Consider the following 6000-nt stretch of genomic DNA (forward strand, 5'->3'; position numbering starts at 1 on the left):
AATGATGTTTGTTTTTGCACTCATCAGAGATTTATTTATGTTGCATAACTGATAAATGGATCATAACCTGTCACAAAGACATGCACACAAGATTCATGTTCTTTCAGGAAATTAGCAATTGGGACTATTTAAAATCAAACATACCTCTAGATAATACTGGAAATGGAAATACTTATTTTCAAAACACTCACCTATAAAACAGTTTTTCTAGACATTTTTAAATCCCTTTTGGTTTTTTTCTTCTCCTGATTGCATAGCAACAATTTTAATGGTTACAAAATTTTGACATATTCCTTCAAAATGCCAATATTTTATTAGTTATATATTACATATAGAGACAGTTATATAAATACAGGGAGGATATATAAAGCATAAACTTTTTTTATGAGTGCAACCATCTTTGCATCATAAAAATAATGTGCCAGCATGTTAACCAGTGAAAGTAATTCAGTCCTGATTTGCAGATAAAGCTAGTAAGAGATGTAAACTTTAAGCTTCTATCATACAGTCAATTTTGAACTGCCAATGACTTTTCCTTACTTCTGATCTTTCAAAAAGAAAACAATATCATTTCCATTGAGTGGTTCCAATGTTTTTTGAGAGGAATCTAAGATGTAATGTGTAGCAGTTTCTGATTGTTAGGCTAAGGAGAAAACATTTAGAGTGAATCTTCTCAAAAAAATAAAAACAAGAAGATGGAGATAAATGATAAATGAGACTAAGTTACTTATGATAAGATAGATAACATTTAGATAATAAATAATTACATAATTATATTACATAAAAATAGTTCTTTTTATTTCAAAGTCTACCAATATGGTCACTATGTGAATATTGAAATCTTAATTTTAAACATATCTTACATCCTACTGTTTTTGGTAGATACAATTTGGTTTTGAATAAGACCAACAAATTATATCATGCTTTACATATAATTTATAAAATTATTTCTTGCAAAAATAAATGACAGGGTGAAGGTCTTTTTATCACAATGTGTCATTTGGTTTTTACTGCAGTACTACAAAGGGGGATCACATTTACAGTCTTGTAGAATGGCAACCTTTCGAAAACTGACAACTTCTTACTAGGTTAGCATATAAAATATGCTTTCTTTACAGTTATGCAATTCCCACCCCCACAATATCTCAATTATATACTTATAATAATTATATATATATATTATACTTATATATGCATTATTATACTTATGTATTATATTTATATATAAACTATATAACTAGTAATAGGGACACAAGCATTTATTTCTTACCCTAATTAAAGATGGTCTTAACCTCCTTCCTCAAACAAGTGTAACTCCAGAAAGTCACTATAACTTTTTCATGTAATGTAAAACTAGTAAAGCAATAGCAGATAAGACATTAAGTCTAATACTGTGTATACTAAAATAAAAAATTGAATAGAGCAAATTGATATCAGCTACGGAATCCTACATTTCTCCTCAAAATATAGCCATTTGTGTTTAAAATAAATATCACAGTAAATAAAGTAAATCAATATTTACAATACAGGAGAAAACAATAAAAACATGAATTACTTGCTTTTTGTCCAAGAGTAAGTCACAGCATCAGTTCAATTAATTTGTCATAACTTTCACATGAAAAACCCTAAGGAAAGCCTATGGACTAGTGTGAATATTTCCAATTTCCACTTAGATTTCTAAATTAGGAGTACATTATCCCAAGAATCCTTCCTTAGACAGTGAGGGAGTTTCAGAATTGTGGCTTACCTGAATGAGTAACTCAGCTAGGATCTGTATCCAAAGCAACTTATTCACTTTATTACATGTGAGGAGGGTGCCTACTGTTTTGTATAATATGTAAGAAAAAGTGATAAGGGAAAGGGAAAGACATAGCCACCTTGACTACATGCCAAAATGATCATGTTCCTAGAGACAAAACTGGATTTGTTTTAATACTACAGCTATTAGTAACTACCCCTTCTGAGTCCGTTGGTGGATACCAGCTTGGTTTTCTTGAGAATGACAGTTCTCTCTCTCCTACATTTCTTTGTCTTAATTTTGTTTCTTTGAACGACGCTAAGCTTCCCAAGCTGTGTCATCCTATAACATTTTGCTGGGAATCTATTATGACCTCATTCTTTTCGTCTTTTACTCTTTCATCATCATTATTTCTTCATTCCCTGCTGTAGTAATAAAATTCTTCATCCCCATTTTGAAGTAAACTCAGGCCTCTTTCATGATCATCCTTTGTTCTTAGTGACACACCTCCTTCTTCCACCAAATGCCATTACCATTTCTCGGGCTTTGAATGCCACCGGTTTGCGCCTCTCTTCCACTTCTCCAAATTAAAGCAAAGTGAAAGTTTTCATTAAAGTAAGCCATCTCAAAATAAAGTTAGAAATGTTGAGAACTATAGCTGATAGTCTTCTGTACGTCCCCTAAAATCTGTTGGTAAGATATGACCTGTGAATATTTGGACACCTAAGTTTCATGGCAGTGCAACCTACCTATCATTGAAGGTAGCACTGCCATGATCTGTGAGAAAGCACACATAAATAAAAATAGCAATGGAAGGAATTATACATCTCTGTTCCACTACACAGGGTAGATGGAGCTCTGTAGGGGACAGTTAAAAAGCACGTCATTTGAATATGTAGTGTCTGTATCACAGACTAGATTTTCCATGGAGAAGCTGCAGAGTTCACCCACATTATGTCACTAAGTTGGTATTTTAAAACAAGCCTAGAAAATTCAAAAAGTGATATGGATTTCAGCATGAAAAGTAACACCAAGAATGTGTACCAAACTAGACAGTATTTCTGTGACTTTCTGGGAAACTTGAAAGACAAATTCTGCCTGAAAGAAACAGAAAAAAAGGTAAAATTTAATATAACTTTAAACGCTTTTTAAATGTTTCCTGTTACTAGTAACACCAGTGAAACAGTACTTTCAGCATCAATGCATATAACTGCCTAGGGAATAAAGAACAGAAGAAGTTATTTCAATAATTTTTTACAAATCTGTATAATGTTAAGCATAAATGTGATCTGGAAAATATTCTCCTATTACTAAGTCAGCAGTATGCCAGCTTCTATTATCTCTGTTATGGTCATGTATAAAAGCTTTAATCAAGGATAAATGTCTTACTCCCTAAAGTACTATAAACCTATCCATAGTTAAAAATCAGCTGTTTGACTAATAAGCTACCTGTAGGCATAACTACTGGCAAAGTTCTAGTAAATTAAAATGTGATATTTTAATCACATTAAATTTAATTTGTTCAATGCCATGCAAACACACACAAATCATGGGGTTTTTTTACATATAGAAACTCAGATTTCAGGCACTACTCAATGTAGATACCTAAGCTAATGAATCTTTACTGATATAACCAGTACCTTTAAATGGATCTATGTCTGTCTGTCCATGGCTGTGGAAGAAAATAATAATATAATTGAAAAGACATGGATGATGCCCTGTGAAACAGGCAAACCTACAAAGACACTAAAAGAGCAATGAATGAACACTTGCATAACAAAGAAAGAGTGGACAGTGGAAATTATTAGACAAGCTCTAAAAATATACATCAGACAGAATAGTGGTTATGCTTAGCCTGAAGTGTCAAAGTACAGGGAGGGGAGAGACTGGAAAACAAATCTGGTAAAGAAGAACTACTGAATATAGATAGAGTAGAGGAAGTAAAACAGCTTATAGAGAAATAACCACATACAGATAAAACTCCTGAAAAGATTAAAAACCCTAATAACAGCTTTGAAAGAAATTGTAAGGTGTTAAGATAGAAATTGGATCATAGTATTGTCAAGGTGGGAAAAGACCTCTTAGATATCAAGTCCAATGATTAACCTAGTATCACCATGTTCACTGCTAAACCAGATCACCTAGTGCCACATCCCCTTCCAGGAATGGTGATTCCATCACTTCCATGGGCAGTCTGTTACAATGTTTAACTCTTTCAGTGAAGAATTTTTTCTTAATATGTAATCTAAACCTTCTGCAGTGCAACTTGAGGCCATTTCCTCTCATCCTGTCACTTGTTACCTGAGAGAAGAGACTGGTAACCAGAAGGTATTGGAAGTCCTGTGTTTTAAATACTCAGTATCAGATCCTATGCATGCCTTCGTTTCACTGACCTTTTTGACGACTGAAAAACCAAACAAATAAATTTAGAGATGAAGTACTATGGCATTACAACCGAATGTGTCCCTAGTCTTGTAGGAACAGCATTTATGTTAACATAATCCTATTACAGCCTTAACCTTATCCAGTTGATCTGAAAGTAGGAAGTAAAAACAGAGTTTAGCAAGTTGCTAAAATTGTCAGTGTACATTGTACATTGTAGTATGATGTAGATGCAAAAGTCCAAGGAGAAACAGACAAGCTGCATCATCAGTTCAGAAATGCTTTTAAGGCTTCTGTTGGTAGGAGAGTCAGATCTAAAGCTTTAATAAAATTTGACTTTGTGCCATATTCATTTTCAAATACTCAAACTCATCTGTAAGCAGTGTGATGTTGTAGAAGGATAAGGAAATGACACAAGTCATGTAGAAAAACATGAACTATAATTTTGAAGAGATTTGTATATGAAAGTAAAGAAATGCTAGTGAATATATGCAAATATTTTTATCATTTTCTGACTTTAAAGCTTTAGCAAAGAAATTAATCAGGGTTGCCGTGCAATAATGTCACAAAATACAATATACTTCCTTATCAGATTTCATTTTCATGTTTTATCTGAACCAGTTTTGCAAAATTCCTGATGTTCATAATTTGCAATGAAATTACCTTTTAAAATTTTCTAAAAAAGGTGAAATGTGGGAGTTGCAATTTTATTGTTCTATAAATAGCAGTACATAGTTGACAATGAATCTGAATATCTAACTGATAATGTCTTGTAAGCTTTGAAAAACTTAAATGAAAGAGCCCTCTGAAGGCTACAAAAACCATTCTGATATTTTGAATTGGAAAAATAAAAATAAATTTTCACAATTTCCATTAAAGTATATAAACACAAATTCAGAGGTGTTGAAATGTTTAAGTCCGTAAAATTTCATTGTTTTATTTTCAAATAATTATGCTATACCATATTATGTATCATTAACTCGTAAAAATGTTAGTTAAAACAAAATGAAGATAATTATAACTAATCAAACCAGCAATTATTTTGATTATTAATTGAAAAAATTGTTTTAAATGTATTTAGAATATTTAATTTTAAATGTGCTAGGTTATGTGAAAAAAAACTGATCAAAGGGAGCACAGCTGTCCTGCCAGGATTGTGGGAAAAGCACAGGCAGACAGGCACGGATGACCTGATGAGTAATATGATGCTGCAGAACCAGCTTCTCCAAAGACCATCAGAGAAGACTCACTAGACCACTGACCCCAGTGGAAGCTCCACCAGGATTAGTCAGCTAAACTCTCTCTCTTCATAAGGATATCCACGCTATCAGGGCTGATTGCCTGTCGATGCAGGAGGGAGAGTATTTTGGGACAGTACAGCTTCTGATATGGCTTACAGGGGCTATGGGAATAAGCAAGATTTATTATGGGATGCTGTACTTGGGATGGCTGGACTGCAGTCAGCTTCCTCTATAGCGGCCCATACAGTGCTGTGGTTTGGATTTGTGACTGTAAGAGCACTGAGAACACACAGTAGTTTTGGCTACTACTGAACAGTCCTCTCACAGTATTAAGGTTTTCTCTTTGATTCATCCACCAGCAGCCTTCATTACTGAGCATTCAGAGGAACTGGATCAAGTTCTTGCTGTGCAAGTCTATGTGAGTGTGGTGTCTGGTGGCATGGGTGCCCTCCAAGGCACTGTCTTCTCTCTGTTGATCTGCACGGCAAGCTGTGCTAGCAGTGTTGCTGTGCTATCAGGAATGCTCGACACCTGCTGGACCTGGGTTCATGGCACCACATCAGCCTCACATCTATGAGGCTGAGACCTGAGACACTCAGTTGGGTCCTGAAGTCCATCAGATGTGGATTCTAATGACTT

The sequence above is a fragment of the Coloeus monedula genome (assembly GCF_965178545.1).
Source record: "Coloeus monedula genome assembly, chromosome: 5".
Taxonomy (NCBI): domain Eukaryota; kingdom Metazoa; phylum Chordata; class Aves; order Passeriformes; family Corvidae; genus Coloeus; species Coloeus monedula.